General features: G+C 35.9%; 1 protein-coding gene across 7 annotated transcripts in view; it reads right to left on the reverse strand.

Annotated features, from left to right (window-relative positions):
• LOC106079466 (nitric oxide synthase-like) overlaps positions 1–19,187 on the reverse strand; it is a 229,719-nt gene that overhangs the window by 53,932 nt on the left and 156,600 nt on the right. Inside the window, exon 1 of one of the 7 annotated variants that reach the window (XM_056005600.1) lies at positions 11,333–11,633. The exons of the other annotated variants lie outside the window; for them this stretch is intronic. The gene's annotated coding sequence lies outside the window, so the exon portion shown is untranslated. Of the gene's footprint in view, positions 1–11,332; positions 11,634–19,187 lie in introns of those variants that run through there. 7 annotated transcript variants of the gene reach the window in all.

Consider the following 19,187-nt stretch of genomic DNA (forward strand, 5'->3'; position numbering starts at 1 on the left):
ATTAGTACTTCTAGGAACATTAGTACTACTAGGAACATTAGTACTTCTAGGAACATTAGTACTACCAGGAACATTAGTACTTCTAGGAACATTAGTACTACCAGGAACATTAGTACTTCTAGGAACATTAGTACTACCAGGTACATTAGTACTTCTAGGAACATTAGTACTACCAGGAAATTAGTACTTCTAGGAATATTAGTACTACCAGGAACATTAGTACTACCAGGAACATTAGTACTTCTAGGAACATTAGTACTACCAGGAACATTAGTACTTCTAGGAACATTAGTACTACCAGGAACATTAGTACTTCTAGGAACATTAGTACTACCAGGTACATTAGTACTTCTAGGAACATTAGTACTACCAGGAAATTAGTACTTCTAGGAACATTAGTACTACCAGGAACATTAGTACTACCAGGAACATTAGTACTACCAGGAACATTAGTACTACCAGGAACATTAGTACTTCTAGGAACATTAGTACTACCAGGAACATTAGTACTTCTAGGACACGAGGACAAATACTATATGACAACTAGAACATGGGGGTAACGAATACATGAGGACTACTAGGACTTGAGGACAACAAGGACATGAGGGCAACTACGATATGAAAACAGGACATGAGGACAACTGGGACATGAGGACTACTAGAACATAAGGGCAACAACGAAATCAAAACTAGGACATGAGGACTACTAGGATATGAGGACTTCTAGGACATGAGGACTACTAGGATATGAAGACAACTGCGATATGACAACTAGGACATGGGGGCAACTACAACATGAAAAATAGGACATGAGTATAACTAGAACTAGGACAAGAAGACAACTAGAACATGAGGACAACTAGGACATGAGTATAACTAGAACTAGGACAAGACGACAACTAGGACAAAGAATATCATGCATTGTGTTCAGAAAACATGGACAATCTTCGTGCTCAGACAACGAAAATAGAAAGTAATTAGAGGTGAGCAGACTATAGCTTTGACTGCATCAACATGGCGAAAAAAGTAGGTCACAGATGGGTCTTCATGGCCGCATTCAACTCTGCAACGTTCTTTAATCTTTGAACTAGAAAAACTAGACATTACTAATAGCATTACAGAATTCCCATATCAGAAATTGTTTTTACACGCTGGTTTGATTTTCTTTGAATCGAAAAATTTAATTGAACATAAACTCAGGAAATTAAAAAAGTAGAATCAACCTGAAAAAAAAAACACAACAAGTCAAGACGCTAAGTACCGATCACGTGACTAATAAGAATGTTACGAGTCAAGATATCACCAACGTCTGCTCGGGTGCATTAAGTACAGACTTATATTTATTTGTTTTTTTTTTTGTGTAAAGTTTGTTTCATATACTTTATAAGTTGTTAAAAATTTAAGTAAATATACAAGAAAATTAAAAATTTGACAGAAAAAAAAAATCGGTTTGTTTATTTATGATTACATTAGTTTGCCATTTTAGCTCTCATGTTTATATATGTAATGCTATCACTGCGCCTTGAGCCTACACCATTACTATTATTATTACTATAAATGTTAAAATTGATGTATTTAAATAAAGATCTATAAAAGAATAAACAAAGTCAATGTGTGAGGGAATCAAACGTAAACAATATATATTAACCCTTTAAACAATATATATTAACTTTTTAGACGCGTGTGGTAGTTTAGCCTCCAAACACTAGCATTGCAAATCCAGGTTTTGGTATAATTGTAAAAAAAAAAAAAAAAAAAGCTCAGCACTTTAAGGGTTAAAAAAATATATACAATATGAAGAGGCTGAAATCAATGGGAATGTGTGTTATCATATCAACAAAAAGTCTTTGAGATTAACCGAAGGGATAAAAGGATTAAATTCGTGATAGATGATTTGATTACAAGAATTGGTTATGAGGATAATGGCAAAGCCCCCCCCCCCCCTCCACCCCGTTTCAAATATAATGTACTCATTCCTACTGAATTGAAAAAACAAAAAGGTGTGGAAGATGCACCAAAGTGCACCAGGGGTGTACTACCTGCTGTGCGCTTTGTTTGAACACGTGACACAAGGTGACAGAGAGTTGGATTCGCGGCATGCCATCACTGAGTTGAAAGGGACACACACACAGAAAGCATAGTGAACTGTCGGCTTCAAATCATAATCTGTATGTGCTCATAGTGGATGCCTTTTAACTTCATGTTTTTATTTTTGTTTTCTAGATCTAGTTAGAGTTTTAGATTAGCTTTTCGGTTGATGAATTTAACCAACGCTTAAAGAGAGGCTTTGAATTAATTGTAGATCTAGGTTATAGGTTTTTAACGTCACATGTCCATCTGTGTTCATTCAGCTGCAACCTTTAGATCATCGTGTCTGATTACACTTGATGCATGTAATTCTGTATGATTACACTAAATACAGGTCATCATGTCTGATTACACTTGATGCATGTAATTCTGTATGATTACACTTGATGCATGTAATTCTGTATGATTACACTAAATGCAGGTCTTCATGTCTGATTACACTTGATGCATGTAATTCTGTAGGATTACACTTGATGCATGTAATTCTGTAGGATTACACTTGATGCATGTAATTCTGTAGGATTACACTTGATGCATGTAATTCTGTAGGATTACACTAAATGCAGGTCTTCATGTCTGATTACACTTGATGCATGTAATTCTGTAGGATTACACTAAATGCAGATCATCATGTCTGATTACACTAAATGCAGATCATCATGTCTGATTACACTTGATGCATGTAATTCTGTATGATTACACTAAATACAGGTCATCATGTCTGATTACACTTGATGCATGTAATTCTGTATGATTACACTAAATACAAGTCTTCATGTCTGATTACACTAAATGCAGGTCATCATGTCTGATTACACTTGATACATGTAATTCTGTATGATTACACTAAATACAAGTCTTCATGTCTGATTACACTAAACGTAGGCCGCACTGTCTGATTACATCAAACAATATACACATCTCTCAAAACTTGATGAATTTATGAAGTCAAAGAGAAAACAAAATGCCTTCCAGGTCTATTTGGTCAATATGCAACATATTTAGATGTTTTGAGGTTTCTAAGTCAAATGTTCACATCAGTATCGAGTAGCCAGCACACTGACTTTTCCCAATCACAAGTGCATGCACTGACACATATAATCGAACAATTGAGTCCATGAAATCCATAAGTGCCCTAAACAAACATTTACATTGAATTGTAATTGTCAAATATTTTAAATCAAGTTGATGTCCACTAAATCGCACGCACACACGAATATCCAAAGCTTTTAAATATGCCTCAATTATTAGTTTCCTAATAAAATAACACAAAAGATTTAAAAAAAAACAGCTTTTTTTTTTAATTGTCAATTTCATATGTAGACTCTACTTTCGTGGTTATATCCCAAAAATAGAAAGAAAAAAAAAGGGAACGCGTCGGATTCTGATAGCGAACTGACTCTCACGTCTAATATCCCCGCCCACGTTATTTCTAGCCATATTAATATCGGCATCAGCTATGCAATAATAAAATGGCGAAAAATTCCAGACACAAAAATGCGAAAGGGAAACAATAGACAAAACATAAAAAAAAAAAAAAAATGCGTTTTGATAGGACACGTGATCGAACTAAGGGACTGTACCCGAAAGAGTTGTTACTGAGCTGCAGAGTGACGTGCCCCTGTTGTCATCCGTGACACGAACAGACCGGGCAGCTAATGCGATAACACAGCCTCATATTCCATAAGGCACAAAGAGAATAGAGAGAGAGAGAAAAGAAAAAAAAAAAGGGGGGGGGAGAGGGGAAGAGGGGGGATGTAATATCATCAGAGTCGGGTCACATGTCTATCACTACCACTCAGGATACACCTTTGAAATGAGAATGTTTTTCTGTTCTTCATTGAGTTCGTGGCAGAGTCGGCGTTAAAATTTCACATCGGAGAGTTAAAAAAAAGAAGATGATTATGTCCTTTGCGTCATGCATTTAGTCATGCATATTAACCAATGACTTAAATTCTGCCAAGTCACTGGTTTTCCTGGCTAGCTCAGGCAACCCGTTCCATGCTCTAATAGCACTAGGGAAGAAGGAGTATTTGTACAAATTTGTCCTAGCATATGGGACGAGGAATGTGCCTTTTTTTGTGTGTCATTCTGAGTAATTTATTAGATTTTGTTTTTGTATTTGAAGATTATGGTTCCGTGTTTTATGTATAATTGCTACTTTACGTTTAAGTCTTCTATCCTGAAGGCTTAATAAATTTAGTGATTTTACTAAAGGTGTTACTCTAGTCAAATGTGAATATTCATTTATTCACTGCTCCATTTTGTGTTTGTTTCTTTATATTTTCTTGAGTTGAGGGGTCACAAACAGAGGATGCATATATATAATTATTAGCCAAATCAAGGTTTAGTTTTTTAGTTTTATGTTCTTATTTGATTTATATAATTTTTTTTGTTTATAAGCTAACCGATCTTACCACAGCGCACTGGGCATGTTATAAACATCAAAAGTTTCGCTAAGCAAAAAGAAAATCAAACAAAGAAAAGAACTTTTAATAATGAACATTTCCGAGTGAACACATTTGGTTAGCCTGTCTACGTGTGTTAAAGATTAATGACATGATTCATTCAAAATAATTGATGCTGTTTCACTAACATAAGGAAAGCGAGATTTTGTTTTTAATGTTTAATTTTTTTTATTCGGTCTTCGGAATATCCCAATGACCCTGGAGTAAGCATACCTGGAATTGCGAAGCACTGAGCACCAAGCAGAGGAGGGGAGACAATGATGGTGCCACTGGCAGGGGAGACTATGATGGTGCCTCTAGCAGGGGAGACTATGATGGTGCCACTGGCAGGGGAGACAATGATGGTGCCACTGGCAGGGAAGACTATGATGGTGCCTCTAGCAGGGAAGACTATGATGGTGCCTCTAGCAGGGAAGACTATGATGGTGCCACTGGCAGGGGAGACTATGATGGTGCCACTGGCAGGGGAGACTATGATGGTGCCACTGGCAGGGGAGACTATGATGGTGCCACTGGCAGGGGAGACAATGATGGTGCCTCTAGCAGGGAAGACTATGATGGTGCCTCTAGCAGGGAAGACTATGATGGTGCCACTGGCAGGGGAGACTATGATGGTGCCACTGGCAGGGGAGACTATGATGGTGCCATTGGCAGGGGAGACAATGATGGTGCATCTAGCAGGGGAGACTATGATTGTGCCTCTAGCAGGAGAGACTATGATGGTGCCACTGGCAGGGGAGACTATGATGGTGCCACTGGCAGGGGAGACTATGATGGTGCCTCTGGCTGGAGGATTCCAGCTACCTTTCGCCTCAACGTGGCGCCTCCGTGGAAAAGTCTAGAAGTGGAACTAGATAGGCAAAGTACGAGTAGCGAACCAGGGCCCTTGCGGGATTCCCTGTGTGAGCTTTTTTTTTTTTTTATCTCACTCGGGGTAGGGATGGAATAAATAGCCCGCACCCCAGTCCAAAAAGTCCGCCACGCCGTTCCACAAAGGGGGCCGTCAACAGTGACCGGATTAGCTAGAGTGGCGGTCTAAGCACGGGATACTGCTCCTGACCACTTATAGCGTGTGGACTAATAGTATCGGGGGTGGGAGGGGGGGGGAAATGATGGTGCCACTAGCGTGTATAATAATGACAATAAACGGGAGGTCGTCAAAAATTTATTAAATTTCAGTCTCAGTTTAAATTTAGCTTCTCCCTAAATACATTATTTGTAGTTTTTGTCTTTATTTACAACGGAAACAATGGACCCCATTTAACAAAATCGTAAACAAACAACATTTAGTCACGTGATCTTATTGATAAAACAATGAAAAAAACGATCACGTGACAACCATAATGAATTAAACATGAGATCGTAAATTATATAGAAGAGATAGAGCACCACGTGGCTAAATGTTGTTTGTTTACGATTGGTGAATGAGGTCCATTGTAGGAAAATCTTTTCAAATTTTGCCACGCCCTAACATTTCATTTCGCAAGTTTTAAAGTGCACCCAGGCGTTACGCCTTTCTCATTGGCCTGTTCAGAAAAATCATGGTGTATAATTACTTATTGAGGCTGCGAACATGATAGTGTCCCCTTAAAGATTTGAATGTATTGTCTACATTCACGTGAGACCGCTTAGCTTTAACCGAATTCAGATCGCTTTGAAAAATGTTTGAATTCAATTGTGTGCCAAGTACTGACATCCCTACACTCCAAACTGGCATATCTCTGTAACTATGAGCAACCACGCTCCACGGCTCTGAACTCAGAATCAATCTCCTGCGGTCCAGGAAGTTGCCAGTGTTTTTCACGATATCACTTTTTTTTTTTAATGTGCAATGCGAGACCCCAGACGGTGCGCCAAAAAAAAAACAAAAAAAAAATTATCTCACCCAGTTCTGACATGCTTCTGCATAGTTACGTACTGATTAAAATAAGTTTACGAAGGGGAGACAACATTTAGAAAAAAAGTAACAAGAAATTTTTATTAATTTCGCTTGATCAGCCTAAAACAACAGATAAAGCAATCACAATATTAAATCAGGTAAAATATGCTTGTTACTCTAACCGAATATCTCTCTCATTCCTATTGAGTTACATCTTTTTTGCTTGGTTTGCAAAAGACAACCTCGGATTTTCCCGATAACATTTTTTGGTAAATGTTTTACATGTTTCGGATGTGCCTTTAGAGTTGAAGATAATCTACCTCCCAGTCCATACCTCCCGTAGAACGACGCGGGTGGGGGGGGGGGGGGAGGGGGGATTGCAGCGGGTCAGGGTATGAACCCGGGACCTTTGAGACAACAGATCGACAGTCCAGCGTGCATACAACGCGACCACGCAGCACTCTCAAGAATCTCAACTTTGTTTAAGCTTACGATCTTCATAATCCGCGTTAATTCTAAAAACAATAAAAAAATATAATAATATAGAAAAAGAAGAGAGAGAAAGAGGAGAAATGTGGAGGCGCTGTAAGGAAGAAACCAAAAGAAAAACGTTTTTGAAAATTAAAAGAAAAGAAAAAAGAACGTGGGAAAAGATTTTTGAAAAAAAAAAAAAAGGTCAAGAAGGACATATTGAAAGATACTGCTGTAAACTAAATAGAAAAAAGAAAAAAAAAGCGAAATTAAAAAAATATTTAAAAAAAACAACATTATCTGTTGGAAATAATTCCACGCAGCTACATCTCTCAATAATGTAGATGTTATTTTCCTTTTTTATCTAACAAAATAATTAATGATCATAATTAATTGACTAACTGATTATTTTTTTTTTAATTTATATACAATAAATATTTTTTTAAAAGTTAGGGTTAGGGTTGATACGAGAATGAGTTCAGGACTAACGTGTACAGTTATCTTAGGGTAAAAATGCGAGATATTTAGTTGTATCTGTAAATAATTAAGGATTGATTTCCCTTGATGGTCTAAAACAATTAATTACCAGTAACTAATTGCTTTTAAGCGTTAATCGAATTCATCAACCGAAAAGCTAATCTAAAACTTGAATTACATTTATAAAGAAAATTATTTAAAAGTACTTTATGGTTGTGCCTATATGCCACCATATAATAAAATGTCCCCCATTTAATGTTAGCGACAGGCTTTGGTTTGTCACGCTCACACCTCTGAAATATTTTTAAGTTTTAATATATCACTGCCTAGAAAACATTAAAAATATAGACTCCTAAATGCTGCTGGCAACATAAGTAACAAAAATCAAACCCCATTTGGGAACCTGCTTGAGTCAAATATTCATAAAAAAAGCTAAAACGATTCTAGAACTAAAAAAAAAATAATCTAAAATCCCCCTTTGGGTCAGGATTTTATGATTTTACCATCACAAAAAAAAATAATAATAAAATGATTGGATATTCTGCACCTGATATAAACCTTTCGCATTTAAATCATGAGTGAGTCTGGTGTTAGTTAATTGGCGTAATTAGCCTAGCGTAAGAATACGCCTTAAGCCGAATTAAATAATTCTTACTCTTTTTGTAAACTAAACTCTTAGACCTGACGTCAAGACTAAGCCTAATCCTAGCCCTACCTATTTTTCTAAAGTCTAAACCTTAGACCTGACGTCAAGACTAAGCCTAATCCTAGCCCTAACTATTTTTCTAAAATAAAGTATAAACCTTAGACCTGACGTCAAGTCTAAGCCTAAGCCTAGCCCTACCTATTTTTCTACAATAAAGTCTAAACCTTAGACCTGACATCAAGTCTAAGCCTAATCCTAGCCCTACCTATTTTTCTACAATAAAGTCTAAACCTTAGACCTGACGTCAAGTCTAAGCCTAATCCTAGCCCTACCTATTTTTCTACAATAAAGTCTAAACCTTAGACCTGACGTCAAGTCTAAGCCTAATCCTAGCCCTACCTATTTTTCTAAAATAAAGTCTAAACCTTAGACCTGACGTCAAGTCTAAGCCTAAGCCTAGCCCTACCTATTTTTCTAAAATAAAGTCTAAACCTTAGACCTGACGTCAAGTCTAAGCCTAATCCTAGCCCTACCTATTTTTCTAAAATAAAGTCTAAACCTTAGACCTGACGTCATGTCTAAGCCTAATCCTAGCCCTACCTATTTTTCTAAAATAAAGTCTAAACCTTAGACCTGACGTCAAGTCTAAGCCTAATCCTAGCCCTACCTATTTTTCTAAAAGTCTAAACCTTAGACCTGACGTCAAGTCTAAGCCTAAGCCTAGCCCTACCTATTTTTCTAAAATAAAGTCTAAACCTTAGACCTGACGTCAAGTCTAAGCCTAAGCCTAGCCCTACCTATTTTTCTAAAATAAAGTCTAAACCTTAGACCTGACGTCAAGACTAAGCCTAAGCCTAGCCCTACCTATTTTTCTAAAATAAAGTCTAAACCTTAGACCTGACGTCAAGTCTAAGCCTAAGCCTAGCCCTACCTATTTTTCTAAAAGTCTAAACCTTAGACCTGACGTCAAGTCTAAGCCTAAGCCTAGCCCTACCTATTTTTCTAAAATAAAGTCTAAACCTTAGACCTGACGTCAAGTCTAAGCCTAAGCCTAGCCCTACCTATTTTTCTAAAATAAAGTCTAAACCTTAGACCTGACGTCAAGTCTAAGCCTAATCCTAGCCCTACCTATTTTTCTAAAATAAAGTCTAAACCTTAGACCTGACGTCAAGTCTAAGCCTAATCCTAGCCCTACCTATTTTTCTAAAATAAAGTCTAAACCTTAGACCTGACGTCAAGTCTAAGCCTAAGCCTAGCCCTACCTATTTTTCTAAAATAAAGTCTAAACCTTAGACCTGACGTCAAGTCTAAGCCTAATCCTAGCCCTACCTATTTTTCTAAAATAAAGTCTAAACCTTAGACCTGACGTCATGTCTAAGCCTAATCCTAGCCCTACCTATTTTTCTAAAATAAAGTCTAAACCTTAGACCTGACGTCAAGTCTAAGCCTAATCCTAGCCCTACCTATTTTTCTAAAAGTCTAAACCTTAGACCTGACGTCAAGTCTAAGCCTAAGCCTAGCCCTACCTATTTTTCTAAAATAAAGTCTAAACCTTAGACCTGACGTCAAGTCTAAGCCTAAGCCTAGCCCTACCTATTTTTCTAAAATAAAGTCTAAACCTTAGACCTGACGTCAAGACTAAGCCTAAGCCTAGCCCTACCTATTTTTCTAAAATAAAGTCTAAACCTTAGACCTGACGTCAAGTCTAAGCCTAAGCCTAGCCCTACCTATTTTTCTAAAAGTCTAAACCTTAGACCTGACGTCAAGTCTAAGCCTAAGCCTAGCCCTACCTATTTTTCTAAAATAAAGTCTAAACCTTAGACCTGACGTCAAGTCTAAGCCTAAGCCTAGCCCTACCTATTTTTCTAAAATAAAGTCTAAACCTTAGACCTGACGTCAAGTCTAAGCCTAATCCTAGCCCTACCTATTTTTCTAAAATAAAGTCTAAACCTTAGACCTGACGTCAAGTCTAAGCCTAATCCTAGCCCTACCTATTTTTCTAAAATAAAGTCTAAACCTTAGACCTGACGTCAAGTCTAAGCCTAATCCTAGCCCTACCTATTTTTCTAAAATAAAGTCTAAACCTTAGACCTGACGTCATATCTAAGCCTAAGCCTAACTCTATTGTTTTTCTAAAATAAAGTCTAAGCCTAGCATTAAGAATAAGCCTTAAGGAGAATGAATTATATATTTTGGTCTAAACCTGATTTATAGCTTTTATTTTTAAACAATACACTTAGGACTTGAGCCTTAAGGCGAATGAATTATATATTTTGGTCTAAACCTGATTTATAGCTTTTATTTTTAAACTATACACTTAGGACTTGAGCCTTAAGGCGAATGAATTATATACTTTGGTCTAAACCTGATTTATAGCTTTTAATTTTAAACTATACACTTAGGACTTCAGGCTGAAAATTTTCATGTCGCGCGTGCAAGTTTTGAAAGTATTAGGGAGCTATTCGTGTATGGCTAATGTAATGATTCCTAATGAAAAAAATGAAACATCTAAAAAAAAAAAGTACATAATCTAAAAAGCCTATTCTATTCTAGCACCTAACAATTAACATGTAATAATGATTAATGAGGTTTTATGGGGACCTACTGTTGTGGTGCTGCATGTTTACCGAGGGTTCCTAGTGTTAAGTATAGTGTGCTGTTGCGGGCGTTTGTAACAGGATGCTTGTTTTTGGTGGCAGTGCATGGTATAGGTGTGACGATGTGATGTGGTCTATCGGTGAGGGTGCTTCGTATTTTAAAAATTCCCTAAAGTTTTCAGGTCGCGCAAGCAAGTCTTGTAAGTATTAGGGAGCTATTCGTGTATGGCTAATGTAATGATTCCTAACGAAAAAATGAAACATCTAAAAAAAAAAAAAAAGTACATAATCTAAAAAGCCTATTCTATTCTAGTACTTAAAACTTAACATGTAATAATGGGTCTAACGAATAATGTGGGTTTTATTTTACGGACCTACGTGAATAACTAGTGAAAAGTGTATTGTACTGTAGCGTGTTCGTTTGAGCTGTTTGAAACAGGAAGCTGGTTTGTTGTCTTTGTGAGTGTACATGTAAGTGTGTGTGATATGATCTGTCGGTGAGAGTGCGTCGTGTTCCCCATCCCCCCAATCCGTCTGTAGCATCTGTCTGACTTAAGAGATGTAGCGCGAACCTCCAAGTAGTTAATTAGCACTAATTTTTTTTTTTAAAGGACCTTAAAGTTTTATCTACATTATTAAAAGATTTGTCAAAGTATTGTAATAAAGGAAGGGAGGCAAACTCAACGAGACACAGACGTCTACTCACAGGGCATCACAAATACATGCAGAACAACAAGTCTTGAGCACGGCATCTTTACATCATCTCCCACTTGGGCGGAAATCATTCTCTCTCCACTAATGTCAACATCCTTTCTGTCTGGTCACTGATAGTGCGCACCTTCTTTCTGCACTATCTTGGATGGTGGTGTGCATGGCGAGGTTATAACAGTATTGTTCTAACCCTGCCTGCACACCGCCTTTCAAGTTACTTCAGAAGGTGCGATTGGGCTCGTGCTCAAGAGCAGCGGTTCTCATCCTTTTAGGCTCGGCGACCCCTTTTTACCATCCCCCCGCACACACACACAGCAATAGTAGAGTACACAATAACAATCCATTTTTTTTCGAAGGTCTTATGCGACCCCTGGCAAATCGTCAATCGACCCTCAAAGGGGTCGCGACCCACAGGTTGAGAACCCCTGCTCTAGAGGAACAATGGAGTTTAGACAGGAGACCAATGATGCTCAGATTTATTCGGCCGACGGGCCAATTTAATTAAAAGATTTGTCAAAGTATTGTAATAACGGAAGGGAGGCAAACTCTTCGAGACATAGACGTTTACTCACAGGGCATCACAAATACATGTAGGTACTTCAGAAGGTGCGATTTTTTTTTCTAAAAAAAGGTCTAAGCCTAGCGTTAAGAATAAGTTTGAAAGCGAATTAAAAATTCTAATTATTTTTGAAAACTAATCTCTTAGACCTGACGTCAAGACTAAGCCTAATCCTAGCCCTAACTATTTTTATAAAGTCTAAACCTTAGCCCTTACGTCAAGTCTAAGCCTAAGCCTAACTCTATTGTTTTTTTTTTCTAAAATAAAGTCTAAGCCTAGCGACAAGAATAAGCCTTGAAGCAAATTAAATAATTCTAATTATTTTTCTAAACTAAATTCTTAGACCTGACGTCAAGACTAAGCCTAATCCTAGCCCTAACTATTTTTATAAAGTCTAAACCTTAGCCCTTACGTCAAGTCTAAGCCTAAGCCTAACTCTATTGTTTTTTTTTCTAAAATAAAGTCTAAGCCTAGCGATAAGATTAAGCCTTGAAGCGAATAAAATAATTGTAATTATTTTTGTAAACTAAACTCTTAGACCTGACGTCAAGACTAAGCCTAATCCTAGCCCTAACTATTTTTCTAAAGTCTAAACCTTAGCCCTTACGTCAAGTCTAAGCCTAAGCCTAACTCTATTGTTTTTTTTCTAAAATAAAGTCTAAGCCTAGCGATAAGAATAAGCCTTGAAGCAAATTAAATAATTCTAATTATTTTTCTAAACTAAATTCTTAGACCTGACGTCAAGACTAAGCCTAATCCTAGCCCTAACTATTTTTATAAAGTCTAAACCTTAGCCCTTACGTCAAGTCTAAGCCTAAGCCTAACTCTATTGTTTTTTTTTCTAAAATAAAGTCTAAGCCTAGCGATAAGAATAAGCCTTAAAGCAAATTAAATAATTCTAATTATTTTTCTAAACTAAATTCTTAGACCTGACGTCAAGACTAAGCCTAATCCTAGCCCTAACTATTTTTATAAAGTCTAAACCTTAGCCCTTACGTCAAGTCTAAGCCTAAGCCTAACTCTATTGTTTTTTTTTCTAAAATAAAGTCTAAGCCTAGCGATAAGAATAAGCCTTAAAGCAAATTAAATAATTCTAATTATTTTTCTAAACTAAATTCTTAGACCTGACGTCAAGACTAAGCCTAATCCTAGCCCTAACTATTTTTATAAAGTCTAAACCTTAGCCCTTACGTCAAGTCTAAGCCTAAGCCTAACTCTATTGTTTTTTTTTCTAAAATAAAGTCTAAGCCTAGCGATAAGAATAAGCCTTAAAGCAAATTAAATAATTCTAATTATTTTTCTAAACTAAATTCTTAGACCTGACGTCAAGACTAAGCCTAATCCTAGCCCTAACTATTTTTATAAAGTCTAAACCTTAGCCCTTACGTCAAGTCTAAGCCTAAGCCTAACTCTATTGTTTTTTTTCTAAAATAAAGTCTAAGCCTAGCGATAAGAATAAGCCTTAAAGCAAATTAAATAATTCTAATTATTTTTCTAAACTAAATTCTTAGACCTGACGTCAAGACTAAGCCTAATCCTAGCCCTAACTATTTTTATAAAGTCTAAACCTTAGCCCTTACGTCAAGTCTAAGCCTAAGCCTAACTCTATTGTTTTTTTTCTAAAATAAAGTCTAAGCCTAGCGATAAGAATAAGCCTTAAAGCAAATTAAATAATTCTAATTATTTTTCTAAACTAAATTCTTAGACCTGACGTCAAGACTAAGCCTAATCCTAGCCCTAACTATTTTTATAAAGTCTAAACCTTAGCCCTTACGTCAAGTCTAAGCCTAAGCCTAACTCTATTGTTTTTTTTTCTAAAATAAAGTCTAAGCCTAGCGATAAGAATAAGCCTTAAAGCAAATTAAATAATTCTAATTATTTTTCTAAACTAAATTCTTAGACCTGACGTCAAGACTAAGCCTAATCCTAGCCCTAACTATTTTTATAAAGTCTAAACCTTAGCCCTTACGTCAAGTCTAAGCCTAAGCCTAACTCTATTGTTTTTTTTTCTAAAATAAAGTCTAAGCCTAGCGATAAGAATAAGCCTTAAAGCAAATTAAATAATTCTAATAATTTTTCTAAACTAAATTCTTAGACCTGACGTCAAGACTAAGCCTAATCCTAGCCCTAACTATTTTTATAAAGTCTAAACCTTAGCCCTTACGTCAAGTCTAAGCCTAAGCCTAACTCTATTGTTTTTTTTTCTAAAATAAAGTCTAAGCCTAGCGATAAGAATAAGCCTTAAAGCAAATTAAATAATTCTAATTATTTTTCTAAACTAAATTCTTAGACCTGACGTCAAGACTAAGCCTAATCCTAGCCCTAACTATTTTTATAAAGTCTAAACCTTAGCCCTTACGTCAAGTCTAAGCCTAAGCCTAACTCTATTGTTTTTTTTTCTAAAATAAAGTCTAAGCCTAGCGATAAGAATAAGCCTTAAAGCAAATTAAATAATTCTAATTATTTTTCTAAACTAAATTCTTAGACCTGACGTCAAGACTAAGCCTAATCCTAGCCCTAACTATTTTTATAAAGTCTAAACCTTAGCCCTTACGTCAAGTCTAAGCCTAAGCCTAACTCTATTGTTTTTTTTTCTAAAATAAAGTCTAAGCCTAGCGATAAGAATAAGCCTTAAAGCAAATTAAATAATTCTAATTATTTTTCTAAACTAAATTCTTAGACCTGACGTCAAGACTAAGCCTAATCCTAGCCCTAACTATTTTTATAAAGTCTAAACCTTAGACCTGACGTCATATCTAAGCCTAAGCCTAACTCTATTGTTTTTTTTTCTAAAATAAAGTCTAAGCCTAGCATTAAGAATAAGCCTTAAGGCGAATGAATTATATATTTTGGTCTAAACCTGATTTATAGCTTTTATTTTTAAACTATACACTTAAGACTTGAGGCTGAAAATTTTCATGTCGCGCGAGCAAGTTTTGAAAGTATTAGGGAGCTATTCGTGTATGGCTAATGTAATGATTCCTAATGAAAAAAATGAAACATCTAAAAAAAAAAGTACATAATCTAAAAAGCCTATTCTATTCTAGTATCTAACAATTAACATGTAATAATGATTAATGAGGTTTTATGGGGACCTACTGATGTGGTGCTGCATGTTTACCGAGGGTTCCTAGTGTTAAGTATAGTGTGCTGTTGCGGGCGTTTGTGCTGTTTGTAACAGGATGCTTGTTTTTGGTGGCAGTGCATGGTATAGGTGTGACGATGTGATGTGGTCTATCGGTGAGGGTGCTTCGTTTTTTAAAAATTCCCTAAAGTTTTCAGGTCGCGCAAGCAAGTCTTGTAAGTATTAGGGAGCTATTCGTGTATGGCTAATGTAATGATTCCTAATGAAAAAATGAAACATCTAAAAAAAAAAAAGTACATAATCTAAAAAGCCTATTCTATTCTAGTACTTAAAACTTAACATGTAATAATGGGTCTAACGAATAATGTGGGTTTTATTTTACGGACCTACGTGATTTACTAGTGAAAAGTGTATTGTACTGTAGCGTGTTCGTTTGAGCTGTTTGAAACAGGAAGCTGGTTTGTTGTCTTTGTGAGTGTAAATGTAAGTGTGTGTGATATGATCTGTCGGTGAGAGTGCGTCGTGTTCCCCATCCCCCCAATCCGTCTGTAGCATCTGTCTGACTTAAGAGATGTAGCGCGAACCTTAAAGTAGTTAATTAGCACTAATTTTTTTTTTTAAAGGACCTTAAAGTTTTATCTACATTATTAAAAGATTTGTCAAAGTATTGTAATAAAGGAAGGGAGGCAAACTCAACGAGACACAGACGTCTACTCACAGGGCATCACAAATACATGCAGAACAACAAGTCTTGAGCACGGCATCTTTACATCATCTCCCACTTGGGCGGAAATCATTCTCTCTCCACTAATATCAACATCCTTTCTGTCTGGTCACTGATAGTGCGCACCTTCTTTCTGCACTATCTTGGATGGTGGTGTGCATGGCGAGGTTATAACAGTATTGTTCTAACCCTGCCTGCACACCGCCTTTCAAGTTACTTCAGAAGGTGCGATTGGGCTCGTGCTCAAGAGCAGCGGTTCTCATCCTTTTAGGCTCGGCGACCCCTTTTTACCATCCCCCCGCACACACACACAGCAATAGTAGAGTACACAATAACAATCCATTTTTTTTCGAAGGTCTTATGCGACCCCTGGCAAATCGTCAATCGACCCCCAAAGGGGTCGAGACCCATAGGTTGAGAACCCCTGCTCTAGAGGAACAATGGAGTTTAGACAGGAGACCAATGATGCTAAACTTTATTCGGCCGACGGGCCAATTTAATTAAAAAATTTGTCAAAGTATTGTAATAACGGAAGGGAGGCAAACTCTTCGAGACATAGACGTTTACTCACAGGGCATCACAAATACATGTAGGTACTTCAGAAGGTGCGATTTTTTTTTCTAAAAAAAGGTCTAAGCCTAGCGTTAAGAATAAGTTTGAAAGCGAATTAAAAATTCTAATTATTTTTGAAAACTAAACTCTTAGACCTGACGTCAAGACTAAGCCTAATCCTAGCCCTAACTATTTTTCTAAAGTCTAAACCTTAGCCCTTACGTCAAGTCTAAGCCTAAGCCTAACTCTATTGTTTTTTTTCTAAAATAAAGTCTAAGACTAGCGATAAGAATAAGCCTTGAAGCAAATTAAATAATTCTAATTATTTTTCTAAACTAAATTCTTAGACCTGACGTCAAGACTAAGCCTAATCCTAGCCCTAACTATTTTTATAAAGTCTAAACCTTAGCCCTTACGTCAAGTCTAAGCCTAAGCCTAACTCTATTGTTTTTTTTTCTAAAATAAAGTCTAAGCCTAGCGATAAGATTAAGCCTTGAAGCGAATTAAATAATTGTAATTATTTTTGTAAACTAAACTCTTAGACCTGACGTCAAGACTAAGCCTAATCCTAGCCCTAACTATTTTTATAAAGTCTAAACCTTAGCCCTTACGTCAAGTCTAAGCCTAAGCCTAACTCTATTGTTTTTTTTCTAAAATAAAGTCTAAGCCTAGCGATAAGAATAAGCCTTGAAGCAAATTAAATAATTCTAATTATTTTTCTAAACTAAATTCTTAGACCTGACGTCAAGACTAAGCCTAATCCTAGCCCTAACTATTTTTATAAAGTCTAAACCTTAGCCCTTACGTCAAGTCTAAGCCTAAGCCTAACTCTATTGTTTTTTTTTCTAAAATAAAGTCTAAGCCTAGCGATAAGAATAAGCCTTAAAGCAAATTAAATAATTCTAATTATTTTTCTAAACTAAATTCTTAGACCTGACGTCAAGACTAAGCCTAATCCTAGCCCTAACTATTTTTATAAAGTCTAAACCTTAGCCCTTACGTCAAGTCTAAGCCTAAGCCTAACTCTATTGTTTTTTTTCTAAAATAAAGTCTAAGCCTAGCGATAAGAATAAGCCTTAAAGCAAATTAAATAATTCTAATTATTTTTCTAAACTAAATTCTTAGACCTGACGTCAAGACTAAGCCTAATCCTAGCCCTAACTATTTTTATAAAGTCTAAACCTTAGCCCTTACGTCAAGTCTAAGCCTAAGCCTAACTCTATTGTTTTTTTTCTAAAATAAAGTCTAAGCCTAGCGATAAGAATAAGCCTTAAAGCAAATTAAATAATTCTAATTATTTTTCTAAACTAAATTCTTAGACCTGACGTCAAGACTAAGCCTAATCCTAGCCCTAACTATTTTTATAAAGTCTAAACCTTAGCCCTTACGTCAAGTCTAAGCCTAAGCCTAACTCTATTGTTTTTTTTTCTAAAATAAAGTCTAAGCCTAGCGATAAGAATAAGCCTTAAAGCAAATTAAATAATTCTAATTATTTTTCTAAACTAAATTCTTAGACCTGACGTCAAGACTAAGCCTAATCCTAGCCCTAACTATTTTTATAAAGTCTAAACCTTAGCCCTTACGTCAAGTCTAAGCCTAAGCCTAACTCTATTGTTTTTTTTTCTAAAATAAAGTCTAAGCCTAGCGATAAGAATAAGCCTTAAAGCAAATTAAATAATTCTAATAATTTTTCTAAACTAAATTCTTAGACCTGACGTCAAGACTAAGCCTAATCCTAGCCCTAACTATTTTTATAAAGTCTAAACCTTAGCCCTTACGTCAAGTCTAAGCCTAAGCCTAACTCTATTGTTTTTTTTTCTAAAATAAAGTCTAAGCCTAGCGATAAGAATAAGCCTTAAAGCAAATTAAATAATTCTAATTATTTTTCTAAACTAAATTCTTAGACCTGACGTCAAGACTAAGCCTAATCCTAGCCCTAACTATTTTTATAAAGTCTAAACCTTAGCCCTTACGTCAAGTCTAAGCCTAAGCCTAACTCTATTGTTTTTTTTTTCTAAAATAAAGTCTAAGCCTAGCGATAAGAATAAGCCTTAAAGCAAATTAAATAATTCTAATTATTTTTCTAAACTAAATTCTTAGACCTGACGTCAAGACTAAGCCTAATCCTAGCCCTAACTATTTTTATAAAGTCTAAACCTTAGCCCTTACGTCAAGTCTAAGCCTAAGCCTAACTCTATTGTTTTTTTTTCTAAAATAAAGTCTAAGCCTAGCGATAAGAATAAGCCTTAAAGCAAATTAAATAATTCTAATTATTTTTCTAAACTAAATTCTTAGACCTGACGTCAAGACTAAGCCTAATCCTAGCCCTAACTATTTTTATAAAGTCTAAACCTTAGACCTGACGTCATATCTAAGCCTAAGCCTAACTCTATTGTTTTTTTTTCTAAAATAAAGTCTAAGCCTAGCATTAAGAATAAGCCTTAAGGCGAATGAATTATATATTTTGGTCTAAACCTGATTTATAGCTTTTATTTTTAAACTATACACTTAAGACTTGAGGCTGAAAATTTTCATGTCGCGCGAGCAAGTTTTGAAAGTATTAGGGAGCTATTCGTGTATGGCTAATGTAATGATTCCTAATGAAAAAAATGAAACATCTAAAAAAAAAAGTACATAATCTAAAAAGCCTATTCTATTCTAGTATCTAACAATTAACATGTAATAATGATTAATGAGGTTTTATGGGGACCTACTGATGTGGTGCTGCATGTTTACCGAGGGTTCCTAGTGTTAAGTATAGTGTGCTGTTGCGGGCGTTTGTGCTGTTTGTAACAGGATGCTTGTTTTTGGTGGCAGTGCATGGTATAGGTGTGACGATGTGATGTGGTCTATCGGTGAGGGTGCTTCGTTTTTTAAAAATTCCCTAAAGTTTTCAGGTCGCGCAAGCAAGTCTTGTAAGTATTAGGGAG

Source organism: Biomphalaria glabrata, chromosome 12 (genome assembly GCF_947242115.1).
Source record: "Biomphalaria glabrata chromosome 12, xgBioGlab47.1, whole genome shotgun sequence".
In the NCBI taxonomy this organism is placed as follows: Eukaryota; Metazoa; Mollusca; class Gastropoda; family Planorbidae; genus Biomphalaria; species Biomphalaria glabrata.